The sequence below is a fragment of the Cynocephalus volans genome, chromosome 8, assembly GCF_027409185.1.
Source record: "Cynocephalus volans isolate mCynVol1 chromosome 8, mCynVol1.pri, whole genome shotgun sequence".
Taxonomy (NCBI): Eukaryota; Metazoa; Chordata; class Mammalia; order Dermoptera; family Cynocephalidae; genus Cynocephalus; species Cynocephalus volans.
The window spans coordinates 109,520,005-109,537,275 of NC_084467.1; the positions used below are offsets into that span (position 1 = coordinate 109,520,005).

Below are 17,271 nucleotides of genomic sequence, written 5' to 3' on the forward strand. Positions count from 1 at the left end.
GCTGACAACACCAAGTCAAGGGTTAGGATCCCCTTACTGGTCATCTTTTTTAAAAAAATAAAATTAAAAATAAATAAATAAATAAATAAATAAATAAATAAAATAAAATAAATCAGGAATCTCCACCTTCAACAAAAATTAATTAAAGGGACATAACTGGAGAATAAAGACTGAAACATTATCTGGAAATGTGTTTTAAATTATATATTCCAAGTACAATCATGCCTCACATAACAACGTTTCAGTCAACCACTAGACGGCATACACAACAGTTGTCAGAGCAATAGGGTATATATAGTCTAGGTATGTAGTAGGGTATACCATTTAGGTTTGTGTAAGAACACTCTATGATGTTCGCATGACAAAATCGCCTAACGATGCATTTCTCAGAACATATCCCCATGATTAAGCGACATATAACTGTATTATATTTTACGAATGAGGCTAAAACAGACGTTTAGGGAGTCTAAATAACTTCCCCAAGGCTACAGTTAGTAAATATCCCAACCAGAATTCAAACCAAGCTTTTCTAAGTCACTACCTCTTCTCTTATTAACTCCAACTAACATTTGTAAATTCTCCACAAGTTCCCAAATGGAGGCAGATTTGCATGATCTCAAGAGCAAAAACGTAAGACCCAATGATTCTCAAATTTTTTGGTCTCTTAAATTCTCAAATTTTTTGGTCTTAAAATTACTGAGAACCCAAAGGGTTGGTTAGTTAGCTCAACTGGTTAGAATGTGGTACTGATAACACCAAGGCCTAGGGTTCATTCCGTGTACCAGCCAGCCACCAAATTAAAAAAAAAAAAAACTACTGAAGATCCCAAAGATCTTTTATTTATGTGGGTTATACCTTTTGATATTTACCACATTAGAAATTAAAAGAGAAAAATTTTCAATATTTATTAATACATTTAAAACTCATTGCATTTTAACATAAATAACATTTTCAATAAAAAATTACTATTTCCCCCAAAATAGTAATTAAAGTGACATTGCTTTACATTTTTGCAAATTTATTTTATGTTTAGCTTAACAGAAGATAGTTGCAGGCTAGCCTGTTAGCTCAGTTGGTTAGAACTCAGGCTTATAACCCTAAAGTCATGGGTTCAAATCCCCATACAGGCCAGCCACCAAGAAAAAAAAAAGAGAAAAGACAGTTGGATTCTCATAGCTGTTTCTGCATTCAGTCTGTTGCTATATGTTGTTTTAGTTAAGTATATAACGAAAATCTGGCCTTGCACAGATGGACAGAAGGAAAAAGGGAGAAGTATTTTAATAACCTTTCCTGATAACTGTGGATATTGATAAATACTAAAACTCAACAAGTGGTGGTTTCTTAAAGGATAGTTGCATCTTAGAATATGAAACCATATCAATAAACTTTTTGTCCTTTGTTACATTAAAATCCATTGGTATATCTTATATTTTGAAAGGATATTTTACCATTTGTGATTTTGCAACATCATGCATTGGGCATTTGGAAAATAGATTTACTGAGTTATGCCCATCTTCCAAATGACATATTTCATTTTACAATATTGGAAATAAATCAGTTATTAACCACTGATATTATAAGAAAGACTTTTAAGTATGGAAATTGTCAAACTTGAACTGTCAACTTTTTAAAAATTCTAATTTTCACTCAAATTTTATCATTGGTAACAAATACCATCAGTTGTTTTGCTAGAAGTGACAGGCTCACTTCATTCTTTTTCAAGAAAACATCCACCAAATACACATGTGAAAAACTAGTCTGTCAGTTGTTCTTTCAAGTAAAAACGCCATTCCATGAAACAAGCAACTCACAACTCATTCTCACAAATGCTTTTCCTCATGACAATGATACATTGGTAGGCAACAAATGCTTTATGCATGCTTCTCATTTCATCACAGATTCTTAAAAATTAGACATTTACTCAAAAGCTGAGATTTAATATTACTAACTTGTATTGCTTAGTCAAGAACATCTGCAAGTTAAGTACAGTAGAGTTTGGTGCCACTGCCTTGCTATATGCTAAAGCACCACCAGTAGTTTTACACAGCATTACTTTTGGACGATCAGGGCAAATGTCAGTGAAAAAAAAAAAATAGCATCTTAGTATTATTTTGAAAATAGTTATGACCTTAAGGCTCACCTGAAAGGGTTTGAGGGGACTCCCAAGGGTCAGCTGACCTCACTTTGACAACTGCTTTCCTAAATTATACCACTAGTTCAAGATGGGAATGGAAACAAAATCCTGTTCATCTCAAGAGTCTACTCTGTCAGCTTCTTTAGTTTGAGATACACCACCAACACAGTTCAGGAAAAGGGAAGGAAATAAAGGGCAGAGTATGCCATTTAATTCGATTTAACATTATATTTTGAGCATCTTCATGTTCTCAACGTAGTGGTTACATTAATCAGTCTTAGCTGAAGGATTACCCATTAAAAATGTAGAGATGACACGCCCCTCCACTGTATCCAAAGAAACTTCGGAGATGAGGCCCCCAAAACTGCACGTTTAACGATTTCCAATGTACTTTTTAATGCACTCCGAAGTTAGAATGATTGTTAGGTAAGTAGTTCAAATTCAGAGTCCACGCTCCCAAACCCAAAGCAACGGGTCTCGAAATTCATTGTTGTTCGCCAGCAGCCCTCGCTTCCCCTCCATTTCCTTTCATCTAGTTGGGGGAATTCCTTTGAAAGTAAAACCCCATTTTTATGGAGTTTTGAGCTACGGTGGAAGATGTCTGAAAGAGTGCAGAGACGGGCTACCCTCTCAACCAAGACATGGTTGTTCTGTGATAGTACAACTGTATGCCCATTTCCATCTCGAAAATGAGATTGAGCCAAATGACTTAGAAGAGTCTTCGGCACTACCTTTTCTGAGCACAGAAATGTCTAAGACAAGTGAGCTGAGAAAGATCCAACGTTATTAACAGTTTGAGGGAATCCCATATCCGGCCAGAAAGGAAATCAGGACAACACGCAGAAAGGAGAAAAGCAGGTGGATCAATGACAATACTTCTTTCCAGTAGGTGCAAAGAATCTAGAGAAAATAGTCCTTGGGATAAACATGGCGCCCACAGCGGCAGGACATAATCACCAAAAAATATTCTCCCCCCACCCCACTTTATAAATCACAGCGCCACCCCTAAATAAATTTGGAAGCCGAGGGAGGAGACTTTATAAACTAGTTGCAGTGCACTAACGCTTGGGAGGGACTATTAGACAGAGTTGGGAATTACATAACACAACAGATCGACTAAGCAATCACTCATTTTCCTCCTCCCGCTCAAAAAGAGCGCTACGCTCGTTCCCCGGGCGGGGGTGGGGCGACGGAAGGCCAGAACCCCCACCCCCAGGGGGACGTCCGCCGCCACCCCTCCCTCCCTCCTCCCCTTCCCCCTCCCCGCGCGGCTTCGCCAGCCCCTCCCGCCGCGCCCCGCTGTCTCGTCGCCACCGCCCGCGCCCCCGCCTCTTCCACAGCGGGCCCGCGCCCGCACCGCCCACTCCTCCGAGACGCCTCGCGCCGGGCGTGCGTGTGGACGTCGGGGTGTGTGGGCGCGAGTGCGCGCGTGCGCGCCGCAGCGGGCGCCGGGGGGCGGGGGCGGCTGGGCAGCCGGCAGGCAGGGGCCTCCGCCGGCGGCCCGCCGCGCGGCGCCCGCAGCCCAGGGCGCACGCACACACACGCGCGCTCGCCCACCGCACCCTACAGCTACCGCGCCGCCACTCGGGTGGGCGAGGGCGCGCGCCGCGGGCCCCCCGCCCCCACCCCCGCGCGCACCCGTCCCATCCCCCTTTCTCATTGTTTCGCCTCAGAACACCTCGCTGAGTAAAAAGATAACGGAACCCCCAGGAGAAGGGGGTGGGGAGAGAGAAGGCTCGCTCGCTCACTCACCTCCCGTGGTCGTCGCCGCCGGTAGTCTGACCCGAGGAAGGCGCCGTCGCCTTAAAGGGACCTTGCACCCGGCGCCGGGAGAAGGGGGTGGGAGCAGGGGAGGGGACGGGGGCTTGTGGGGAGCCGAAGAAGAGGGAACCGTTGGAAGCGCTTCTCCCCGAGGGCGAAAAGAAGCCTCCCTCGGGCTCGAGTGATTTGGGGTGGATTTTTTCCCGAGGGGGGCGGGGGGGCCCCGAGGGAGGGGGTGGGGGGGCCAAGGAATGCGGCTCCGTGTACGGGAGCTGGCGCGGGGGAGAGAGACACCGACTCCCCCCACCGACCCTCTCGCCCCGCGGAGGGATACGACTCGTCACTTCCGCCCTCCCCCTTTCGTGGCCTTTCAATTGGTTGGAACGGGAGGCACGTCATGGGCTCATCCTAACCCCTGCCCGGCCTTCTTTTCTAGTCAAGTTTGTCTGGGCCTGCAAATAAATAAATAAAGAAAAACATTTTTTTTAAATGAAGAAAAGAATAATTAGCTTCAGAAGCAATATCTAAATTTTGGTGAGAAAAATGGGACTTCCAAAGAAAATATTTCCCAATTTACTTAACTAGATTTCCAAGGAAATTTTGGGAGTCTCCCCCACTTTCCACTCAAGGCTTGCAGCTAATCAAGGGGGGAACTTCATGCCACAGGCCAGATGGTGAGGTCCAGTGGCACCAACAACTGTCACTGGAACAAAGAGCAAAATGGCACTCTTCCTCAAGAGACACTTGGCCAAGTAGCCTTGTGGCGAAGGCTTTGTTTAAATGAAGAACTTTTAAAAGCAATTTTTACTCTCAAGCCCACCTAGATTCTGGAAAGAAGTCGCACACGATTGCATATCAAGGTGATTCTTGTGATGGAAACTCCTTTGATACCAATGTGAGTATTGGGGGCTCAGAAGAGACCCCCAATTCTAAGAAACTATAGACTCCACATCCACATGCTTTTTCTCCAATCAAAGCTGAGATGGATTTGCCCAAAGAAATTGATTAGTCCATTCAAGACCATCCACCTGTTATTTTTCCTCAAACAAAAACTAACCTCCTCTCCAGGTGGCTAAGAAATTTTGTCCTTGCCTCCTGAAATGATAAAACTTTTAATATTTTCCTCGGATATCTGAGAATGTTTGCTCTTTAAGCAAGACACAAATATCTGCTCCAAACTAAATGCCAAATCAAGGCTGGCTGGTTAGTTCAATTGGTTAGAGTGTGGTGCCATAACACCAAGGTAAAGGGTTAGAATCCCTGCACCAGCCAACTGCCAAAAAGATAATAAAATTAAAATAAAAATGCCAAATCGAAATACTTGGTGCAAGAATGGGGAGATCCAGAACCCTATTTATTCTTTCTGTTTATACACACCCCATTCAAACCACTAGAGTATGAAAATAGGCAGTGGAAGTAGGCATTCAAAATTAAGCACACATGTACATGTGCACATACACACACTATCACCACCCACTTTCACCCCATGTCATACCAAAAACGTGAGTGATTCCAACTAGTCATTCTTAGGAAGAACTTTATTATTTGAGTTGAAAGAATCACTCATCCTTCTGAAGCCTTTCCAAGACCTGATCTGGAAAAGCCCATGTTGGGATTGTGGAATCAATCACCAAAACACAAATTCTACATGAAACGCTAATCCTACTTTATGCTGTCCTGAAGTAATTACTATAATTCATTATATATATTATATATACATTACATATGTTACATGTTTTTTACCTATGAAATCTAGTATTCCAACATATTTTCCCATGCTCTATGTGCCAATTTATGTTCTCAGTCAACAAGGTCTAGTCTTGCAGACTGTACCATGTACTGTTGACCAGTAACCATTAGCACACCATACTGAAGATGCATCATGTGCCCATTCATTCATTCAACAAATATTTGTTGAGTACTTGTCATGTGCTGGGCATTGTTTTAGGTGTTGGGAGTACAGTAACAAAGAAAACAAACAGGATCCCTGAACTGGTGGAATTTACTTTAGTGGAGAAGAGACATAAAATTCACATGTAAATTGTTGCATTAGCTATTGTTAAATAACAAACAGCCCCAAAACTTAGTGGCTTAAAATAACAATTTTACTATAATTTCTCATGGTTTAGGGAGGTGATTAGGCTTCACTAAATAGTTCTCACTTGGAGTCTGTTATGCAGTGTCTGGAGCTGAAGTAATCTCAAAAGCTTCCTTACATATCTGGAAGTTCATGTTGACTGTGGTCTTGGACCACGGCTGGGACTGTTGGACAGAATGTTTACAAGTGGCCTCTCCATGTGGCCTGAGCTTCCTCATGTAATAGCGGCTGAGCTCCAAAAGTGAGTGCCCCATGAAGACCTGGCAGAGGTTGTATGGCTTTTTGTGACTTAGATTCAGAGGTCATGTTGCATTACTTCCACCACAGTTACAGGCCCACCTATATTCAAACGAGGTGGTGAACGTAGACACTCTCCCCACCACCATTCACCTCTCAAAGGGAGTAGTGGAAACATCACATTGTAAGAAAAGTATGTGGAATGGGAAGTCTTCTTGTGGCCATCTTGGAAAATGCAAGCTGCCACGTGTTATATAAATAAATATATAATATGTGACATGGTGATAGGTGCTATGGAGGGGGAAAAGGGCAGGATAGGGGGAGCTGGGAGTGTGATGCAGGGGTGGGGGTGGGGAATTTGCTATTTTATGTGTGGTAGTTGGAGAAGGCCTCATCATTAAGGTGACATTTGGGCAAAGACCTGAAGAAAATGAAGCAAAGTTCAGGTTTAACTCATATCGGAAGCAAAGCCACTAAAGAGTTTTGAGCCAACAAGTGACATGACCTGACTAACATTTTTGAAGGATCACTCTGGCTGCTTGTGGAGAATAACTGGCAGGGGCAAGGGCAGATGCAGGGAGACCAGTTAGGAGGTTATTGCAATGATCCAGGTGAGACATGATAGTGGTTTGTACCAGGGTGGAAGTTGTAAAGCTGAGTGAGTTCTGTGGTGTGCCCATTTTTCTGTCATTTAGTTTGTGCCCTGGGAGACGGTTTTGACCCATAAGGGCTAACAAACTGTATGTGAGTGATGGTGTTATGCTTGTCGCAAAGAAATAAAGGAAGACTGTTGTGCTGAATATAAAAATGGGAGTGTTGTAGGATCTGGAGGCACCTTTGAGGAAAGGTGTGAAAAAATAGAGTAAAGATCAACAGGCAATTGGGGAATGTAATAAGTCTCTTGACATTGTAAAAGGTATCCTAACTGTGTCAAAGCAGAGAGAACTGACGAATAGTTGAAGAAGCGATAGCTGGAACAAATGATGGGCAAAGGCATTTTAAAACTCAAAGGATTTGAAGAAAACTCGGCAAACTTACAACACTGGTGCAGCATTTCAAAAAAGACTACACAGTTAGTGCTCCTATTTCCAAAAACATATTCCCTGTGCTAAAGAAGAAATGCCCATGGACAATGTTGGAACAATTTGCTGTCATCAGCTAAAACGCAGGTTTCTAGAGTGAAGTAGTAAAACTGATAGCTGTGGTCTCTCTTTTGAACCATCCTAATAATGATGGTTTCAACCATCTTGATAGTGATGGGAAACCAAAGCAATAGAACAACCTGAACCAAATCCTTAGAAATCAATTCACATGTGTCTCTATTACATACAGGGGAGGTGTCTGAAAGCCAATGCAGTTTGATATAATGAAGAAATTGGACCCTACTAGTGCTACCCCTAAAAAGCTACCCTAGTCTTCAGTAGCCAACTTAGAACAATTGAATCCTCTCTATATGAGTTTCTAAAATAGAAAGTCAAAAGCTAATGGAAGTCCCAATTGGGCTTTTCACAGTTAGGGAGTAGAAAAGTGTTTCTTTTCTACAGTTTATGAAAACACTTACTTATTTCTTTGTCTTATGTTTTCTACCATGAGTCGAAAACTGGAACCACCTGTAGCTTGGAGAGTGTCAAGGAAGAGAGACAAATGATTTCACAATGTCTTCAAAAGCAGTGAGTCAGGGATGCCCTCTGTGGTGTCATTTTGCTAATATACACACACAACCACTTATTGCTCAGGTTCAATGTGAGGTTGACCAGTATGTGTTGGGGTGGGGAGTGGGACGGGGAGTGGAGAGGATTGGATGGTGAAGTCAGTCCAGGCAGAAAGCAGCTTTGTGGGGGACAATGCCAGGTTCCTTTAAGAAACAGGCATCCCACTCTGTATAACACACACTCAGGGTGATTGAAACTGCTAACTCGAAGAGAGCTATTCATTTTACAAAAAGTAAGAGAGAGAAAAACAGTGGAGAAATTTTTATCATCTGAGCAGCTCCCAGATGGAAAAGATTGACAGCTAATTGCATTCATCTTGGGAACCAAGAGTAGTCAACATTTATGAGTGGAAGGGAGTACACTAAAATGCCTAACTTGGCAGGAAAATTGTCATGAAATAAAGGGCAAGTGAATATCTATGTTTAACCAGTGTCAAATAAAAAAAGGGGAACTTAGAGGCTACGGCTGGATTTTATTTAGGAATATTATTTGCTGGCTCCTTATGTTTAGAAGAGCTGGGGACTTTTCTAGAGGCCCAGAAGGTGAGAAAAAGCCTGAGGAAGTTTTCAGACTGTATTTCTAAAGGAAAAAATGTTTCTCATATTAGCTTTCAGTAAGAAGCAATTGAAGGTCTCCATCTTCAAACATATTTTGTAAGAAATGCATATGCAGTGACTTCATCAGTCATCAAGACTTTACTGTGAGTTGCTGCATGATTTCATAGGAGATAATGATTTAGTTTAACTTTGAATTAAATAATGTTATTTAAAAGATACCCAGAAGCAAAGCTATACTTGTTTCATGTAGGCTGTTACTATGGAGTTGACCGGGTATGATTATCAAGTAATTAAATTGATTCCATAAGGCTTCATGGAAAAATGAATTGAATTGTTTTATTATTATTATTGGATTAAGCCACTTGGTATGTGGCTTGTTCCTTATAATGGATTGCAGAGTAAAATTTAATAAAAATTTCCTTTTTTCTCTAGGATACACTCTTTTCTAATTTAGCAGTGTTTATATTTCACTATAGTCATTGGTAATTTCCAGAACATCACTGTGGACAGTAAGTAGCTTACCAATCCATTCTTTTGAAGGACATGAGGATTAATATGATTGTTTTATAGATGAGGAGATTGAGATATCCTTCAGAATTAAGTTTTAAAGGTTTCTGGTGTAGATAAGTGGTCAGATCCTTTTAGATCTGCTCCTGCTGTTGAGTATATGTAGTAGGGGTTAGAGGTGGCTAGGAAGCCATCTCCAATGGCAGCCAAGGATCCATTTTTTAGTACCTTTTCTGTTGCCTGAAACATAAAGATAATAAAATTTGAAAATGTAAAACTGCCAAGATTCACCAATTTAAAATCATTTTATAGAAGGAAAATGATTTAAGCTTCATTCATCCAGGAAATAATCCTCATTTCTAGGTTTTCATGTAAATGTAGCCATGTGTATAAGTGTTGTGAATCAGGTGTGAATATGAGTTTTCTCTTTTCTATGCACCTTGCTTCCTGGTGGGCTCTGATCTCTGTTTGTGCTATTCTGAGGTCTTACTCCAAGCCTTGAAAAGTGAATTTTAACCTTTTCTGTATTATGAAACACTTGAAAATCTCTATGAAAGCTGTCGATTATCTCCTTCAGAAAATCGCACATTTGTATACATATACGAAAAATTTTGCAAACACTTTCCAACCAGAAGCATGGTTTGGGGCCTATTCATGAACCCCAGGAGAAGAACCTCAGATCCTGTGCTCATTGGACAAAGTACTTCATTCCCTGTCTTCCCAGAGAACTGATACATCTCCCAATAATCATGTGAATGTGTGTGCCCAAAGAACTAGAGTTTCTTCTCACTCTAACAAGTGGCTTATTATTATAATTATTATAACCATTATTATTATTTTACTTCTTCCTTTATCTTTGCCCAAGATGTTCTTCAACCTCTGGGAAAGTCCAGGAACTTCGAAGACCTGAAAGATGACCAGATAGTCTAGCTACTTCAGCAAATTGAATTGATATCGTTGGCACTGAGGAGGTTACCTCTGATTCTCCAATCCTGCAAATATAATGACTCTCCTTGGATGCCTAGCCCTACTTCGTTGACTGACTTATTAACTGTGGCTCACTGAATATTCATGTGCTCTCTGCATTTCCTAGTCTCCTTTGCACCTGTATGAAGGCCTCAAGATTGAGTAGTCCCTGTAAATGGGAATGTGAGTACAAGTGATGGGTAACTTCCAGCCCAGAGCATTTAAAAGTCAATGTGCCTCATCTCTTTCCATTCAGTGAGATGGTAGAACCACAGTATGGAAGTAGCTGAGATCCCTGAGTCACCTCATGGAGGAGAGGTGAACTGGTGAGTTGCCCAGCATACATTGGACTTTACCAGAATAACAAGAACAAAAAACCTTTATTGTGCTAAGCCACTGAAATTCCAGGGTTAATTTATTAATGTAGCATAGCCTAATTACACTGACTAATACTTTGGTATAAAGGATGGATTAAAAAAATAAGAAATTCCCAGGTCACATTTGTGATTAAGAATGGAAGACAGAATGGTGAACTGGATAGAGCTTGATATTACCTACATTGCAGGGCTGTTATATTATTATTTATATAATATATAAAGTGCATAGGCCAGTACTTGGCTTATAGTAGTTACTCTATAAATGGTAGCTTTTATTATTAGTTCTTAAACATCCTATATCATAATATAAATATTTTATGGGACATGATAAAACTTGACTATACTCATGGATGACAGTCTCCCTATTCTGATTCCCTTCCCAGGTTTCTTTCCTTATGGTATCTCTCATAAATAGTTTGAGTCTTGGGCTCAAGCATTTTTTATAAAATTGCTTGAAGCAATGACTTGCAAGAAATGAATAGTTTATTGTCCGTAATTAGTCAAACATTTAATAAAAGCCTCCTATTTCTTCCACATTAAATAACAAAACAGCATAATAGGTAACATAATAATGCCAAGTGCTAATTTGTATGGTCCAGACAACTAAAGAATATGACATATAAAGTGATGTTAAGGGCCGGCCCGTGGCTCACTCGGAGAGTACGGTGCTGATAACACCAAGGCCCCGGGTTCGGGTCCCATATACGGATGGCCGGTTCGCTCACTGGCTGAGCGTGGTGCTCACAACACCAAGTCAAGGGTTAAGATCCCCTTACCGCTCATTTTTTTAAAAATAAATAAATAAATAAATAAATAAAGTGGTGTTAAATGTGTGAGACAGACAGTACCTTCTGGAAGGAGAAAGGAAAGATCTAAGCAGGCTCAAATCTTCAGTGAAAACTTCTTGAAAGGAATGGGCTCAGACTTTGTCTTAAAGAATGGGTGGGATGTGGATAAATGAGTGAAAGAGAGAAAGTCATTTCAAGTGGGCAACAGAATGATAAAGGTACGAATAAAACCCACAAAGTTTGAATAAAATATTAGGTTGAATGATATAAAATTGCTGGGGTTTTTTGTTGGTCAAAAATAATCTGATATCGGCAATTTTGTATTGTTCTAACTAATAAAAGTAGCATTTGTGGAATGATACACTGGAAGTTTGAACTTTATTGGTTATGTTTTATTTTTTATACACATAGGTTCCTTATATTACATCATAATTTTCCTGTGGTTCTTAAATATTTCATAATCATTTAAAAAAATAATTTAAAGAAAAGCAAAAAAAAGTTGTCTCATCAGATGATTTAAACAATCTCTTTAAGTAACGCTCATTCTCTTTAAGTAAATAACGCTTGGTTTTCTCAGTGTTCTCAGACTTCCATCCTTTTCCTCAGCTTTTCTTCAAAGTGGTATCCGAGTGTATCAGGGGACAAGTGTGGCTTATGCAACCTTAGGACAAAGGAGAAGAACCAGAGATGCCTAATGAAGTGTTCTTTGACTTCTCTGGTCGCTGGAGCAATGTTCCTTCTCCATCTGGCCACTGCTTGCCCTGCTGCTGTTTGTGGCTGAAATCTGTGGTTCAAGACTGTGTGGATATAATTTGTAAGCTAGCCTCCCTCAATTTGCCCAGGCCTCCCGTGGCCCTCCCTCAACCTCCCTTCAGCTCTCTGGCTCTACAGGTTCCTCACAGTTTGTCTGAGAGGCCCCTTTGGCCCTGACCTTGGGGTGGGGGTGGGGTGGTTCACTCTGCAGCCCTCAATACAGTGTCACCTTGACCCACTAAGGTTGTTACCTCCTTCAGCAAGCTCCTCAACCAGATTCTCATCCACTGTGACACTCACTGACAGCACCCCAGGAAAGTGAGAACTCAGGGTCCCCTTCTGCCTGACTACAGTTTACTCAGACTTATATCGATGTGATACATGCCATAAGAGGATACAGAGCATCCCATGCCTCCTCACAGAGGCCCAAGAAGGAGCAGGTCCTCCATATGTCCTCCATATACGTGCGGCCCCTCCTCATGTCTAAACAGAAGCCTAGAGAGGAGGAATCAGGACAGATGTCTGACAGTTTTCCCTTTCTCTCTTTTCTCTCATCCCCTGGACCAGAAAACACAGGATTTTCCTCCTTCCCCCTCTATGGCCCTCTACCATTGAGCAGCAGGCATCATGGCCTGGCAGTCATATGTAGAGAGTGTAACTCCTCTCTATCCTTTGGGAGAACTCCCTGAGTTAAGTTCTCCAAGCTGGGCTCTTGAGGGAGTTCCAAAAGTTTTTTTTTAAATCTTAAAAGGAATTTACGAAATTTTCTTTCAAGCCACTAACCTGGCTTATAAAGTTCCTGTCTTGCTATAAAATCCTATTTTAAATGTCAGAAGCTGAATATCTCAGTATTTACTCCCTATTCTTTCTGTGACAAATCCTTATCTCCTCCAAACAGACGGATGCCAAGGGCCAACTAAGGATAAAGTCATTTATTCAGAAAGGAAGACAGGTAGAGCCGGCCTGTGGCTCACTTGGGAGAGTGTGGTGCTGGTAACACCAAGGCCACGGGTTCAGATCCCTATATAGGGATGGCCGGTTAGCTCACTTGGGAGAGCGTGGTGCTGACAACACCAAGCCAAGGGTTAAGATCTCCTTACTGGTCATCTTTAAAAAAAAAAAAAAAAAAGAAAGGAAGCACACTATTTTTCAAAATATTACTTTTCTAATTGCACTAAAATGTCTAGAACCTCTGTTCCTCATGTATGAACTCTTTTTCATACATCTCCAACAACTGCTCCCTAACCCTCATAGGTCAAACCCCAAGATTTATTACTGGGGTTCATTCTAAAAATGTTCAACAACTAGCTGAATAGAACCCCTGATCAATGATGAAACAGAGTGCTGAACATGAAGAGGAAATAAAACCAGTTAAATAAGTTCACAATGTTTGCTTTTCCTCTCTCCCATGGCACATATTTGTACAGCATTATGAATATTAGCATGTTCTGAGAGTGGTTCCCCTTCCTCTGCCCTTGTTTGCAATGACCCCCTTCTGCCTGGCAGGCAAGGAGATCTGGGAAGTTTGCCTGGTGTGCACTTCAGATGCCAGTTAACAAGGCATGACTTCAAGGAACATAAACTATCTCATTGATATCACCACTGCCTTTTAGGCAGGAGGTCCTTGGGAGAAAATGCTCAGGTGCAATATTCAGTGAGTCAGTGAAAAAAAGTGAAAGGAGAGCCTAGGTAGAAGATGGAAGACTCCTGCCACATCTGTATACTGACAGGCAGGGGAGTGGTGTATTCTGGCTCTGGAGTCAGACCACCTGGCTTTGAATCCTGCCTAAACCACTAACTAGCACATTACTTAAACTTGTCTAAGCCTCGGATTCTTCAGCTATGAGATAGGGTTATTATGCAAATTCACTGACTTAAGGCATGTAAGATGCTTAGCACAGAAAATTTTGAGTAAATGTTAGCTACTAATATAACTGTGCATAATTATTATTCTTAGGTTACTCTTTTAGACCAACAGTGGCAGAACTAAAAAGTGGTTTGTTTGGGGTTTTTTAGTTTATTTATTTATTTTTTGGCAGCTGGCCAGTACGGGGATCCGAATCCTTGACCTTGGTGTTATAACACTGCACTCTAACCAACTGAGCTAACTGACCAGCCCTGAATAATTATTATAATTATGTTGCTATTATTGTTGTCATTATAGTTTTTGCTGTTATTATTATTAATATTATCAGTGGGCCAATGGCCCACTATTGACAATGCGGAGTTTTTCCATACCATCAGCACCCTCATCCACACATACACATGGGCCTTCTGATCTAAAGTTGAACAAATAAAAGTGGCAGGAATGAAGTGAGTGTTTGTAATGGGGGGGAAGGGATAGAAAGCTATCATAAACTGCAGCCCTGGTTAGCATAACAGAGAGCTCCTCAACTAAGAAGGAACAAAGTCAAATTCAAGCACGTTAGCTCTTCATATTACCTACACAGGAGGATAAAATTTTAAACATAAATAATAAGACTTCCGGTCAAGGTGGCAGAATAGATGGTACCCAGCATCACTCTCTCCCACAAATCAACTAATTTACAACTATCAAAAAGCAATGACAGCCAAGCTGGGTCTGCTAGAGCTCAGGGCAAGAGGCAGAGAGACCTGTATGAAGGCCAGAGAAGCCACAATGAGAGAAAGAAAAAAACCTCTCTGACCGTTTTGAGCCCCAGACACTTCCAGGCTGGAGCTGTTGAGCACACAGAGCAGGAGCTGGCAGCAGCCACAGCTGTGCTGTTCAGATGGGACTGCTTGGAGGTGGCAGGGGAAAAGAGGGCATTGGTGGCCCCCAGGCCAGCAGGACCACCAATAGGATTCCCATGACCCACATAGGAGTGAGGAGCCACAACAACTGAAAAAAAGGAGCCACTCAGAGGCCAGTGAGTCATCGCAAGAGACTGGAGCACAGCTCATCCCATGGGAAGTGTTTGCAGCACAGGTGGTGGGGGAGATGGGCCCACCAGGAGAACACTGGGACACAGCAAGGACAGCTGATCTGTCCCCCAATCGACATCAGACCACTCAGAGGAGACTGGTCAGGAATATAGAATTGCATGGGGTCCAGTTTGATGAAAAGGCTCAGGCCCAGAGCAGTGTTTCTACACAACCGAGGTGTATTGGATTTCACTAAACCCGGAAGTCCTATAAAGTCAACCATTAAAACCTGAGCTACACAAAAGCCTTCCCAAGGGAATCAACAGCAGAGCAGCAATTTAGCTCAACCACAGAGCTCAAGTACTGGTCCTCACAGGAAGTTCCCCCAATTAGAAGTAAGCAAAGGACAACAAATTAGTTCCAGCACAGAGTTTAAGTGGTGGGAACAGCAAATAATCCAAAACAAAACTGAAAGAAAAAACAGAGTACCCACAACCAGAGACAAAGTTTGATATCAACTAGTAAAGGTCTCATTTCACCAAAGAACACCTATAACACCTAGAAGGACTGGAAGTCCCCTGGGCTACCAAGCTAGAAAGGGGGGACAATCAGGCACACCACCAGTGCCACAAGGCCCACCTGGGGCCCAGAGGCATAGAGCCAAGAACCAGGTCCCCTGCTCACAACCAGGCACACCGCCAGTGCCATGGGGCCCGCCAGGGGTCCGGAGGCATGGAGTTGGGGACTGGACCCCCCACCCACAACCAGGCACACTGCCATCTCCACCACCAACTAGGTAAGGAGCATGCCAAAAACATCACCTCCGTGTGGGTGGCCCACCACAATAACTATGGCTGCTGCAAAAGCGGCTAGACACCACAATCACCGTGCAGATGGTCTGCCAGCCACTGGAGTGCTTTGACACAAGGAGAGTCACCAGCAGAGACCAAAGAAAAGAAGAGGATATCTCTCTCCACAAAGCTCATTCCAGAGTGACAGAAGAAGCATCTGCTCTATGATAATATTGGGGGACCAGAACACACCTCCCAGCATTGGACAGATCATCTACGCAACAAATCAAGTGAGTAACCATTACTCTTTCAGAAGGAGAGAAGAAAATTAGGATAATTAGAGGGAAGAGGGGGATGGGGAGAGATTGGACAAGGGGCATAAAGGATAAGTACAATTTGTAACAATATATATGCTAGTAATATTGATTTGATCAACATATGTCAATGTTGAACACCAAAAATATGTATAATCAATTATGATTCAATAAAAAATTTTTTAAAATAATAATAATAAAATCTTCATTAGAGTTCTGGAAAAGGCAAAGTCATAGCTAACGTAATGTTAATATAATTACATTAGGAATAAATGGAAATGCTAATACTAATAGGGTTGAGGACCAATACAAAGAAGTCAAATAAACCTTTTTTTCTTCCAAAGAGCTTGTAATGTATTATAAACATGTCATTAATCTGCGTAGTGTTTCCAGAAAAGTGAAATAAGGTACTTAATTCGTCAATATTCCTCTTTTAGAAATTAAGAAAAAATTTTTATTAGTCTTGGCCAGCCGGTTAACACCAAGTCACAGGTTCAGATCCCCGTAACGGCCAGCCACAAAAAAAAAAAAAAAAAAAAAATCTTACAATTTAAGAAATCACCTAGTTCTACAAGGATGAATAAAATAAATTGTAGTCTGTAGCCCCTTCTCCCAGTTTCCCTTTCCCAAAGGGAACTGCTTTCAAATCCTTTAACTGATTCTTTAATATGTATATCCAAATCTCTTAATAATATTCATTCATTTTTATTTATTTTTTCTTATTTTGTGAGGTAAGAATTTAGCTCTCCTCTGTTCCCACCACTTCCAAACCTCTGCACACTCTCCATTTCTCAAAATAAATAAATCAATTAAATAAATAATAAATAAATAATAATGGGAACGAGATAAAGAATATTAAAATTTAAAAATAGATCCCCAGGGTTTGGATCCTGGTACCCGCCAGCCACCAAAAAAAACAAAAACAAAAAAACCCCAAACAAAAACACAAAGATCGACAGGGGAGGGCCAGCCCGTGGCTCACTTGGGAGAGTGTGGTGCTGGTAACAAGAAGGCCGTGGGTTCAGATCCCATGTAGGGCCGGCCTGTGGCTCACTTGGGAGAGGGTGGTGCTGACAACACCAAGTCAAGGGTTAAGATCCCCTTACCGGTCATCTTTTAAAAATTAAAAAAAAAAAAAAAAAAAAAAAAAATCCACAGGAATATTTGATTATAAGATATTCCAGCCACTGAGCTTCTCTGGGACTGCACTGAGGCATTGAGTGCTTTCAAGCACATTTGAAAAGTGTCCACTGCCCAGGGTGACAGGGTAGAAGAAGAGTCATCAAAAATAGGGGAGCTTGGTGGAATTGCCTTCATATTTTAAGTTATAGCTTTCTTTACTGAAATAATAGCTTTAAAGAGACAAATTATTCACAAATCATTAATAGTAAAT

At 41.5% G+C, this 17,271-nt stretch overlaps 1 protein-coding gene across 2 annotated transcripts in view; it reads right to left on the reverse strand.

Annotated features, from left to right (window-relative positions):
* Positions 1–4,129, reverse strand: part of POGZ (pogo transposable element derived with ZNF domain) — a 48,134-nt gene extending 44,005 nt beyond the window's left edge. For both annotated transcript variants that reach the window (XM_063105381.1, XM_063105380.1), the window contains exon 1: positions 3,887–4,129. The gene's annotated coding sequence lies outside the window, so the exon portion shown is untranslated. The remainder of the gene's footprint in view (positions 1–3,886) is intronic.
* Between the last annotated feature and the right edge of the window lie 13,142 nt (positions 4,130–17,271).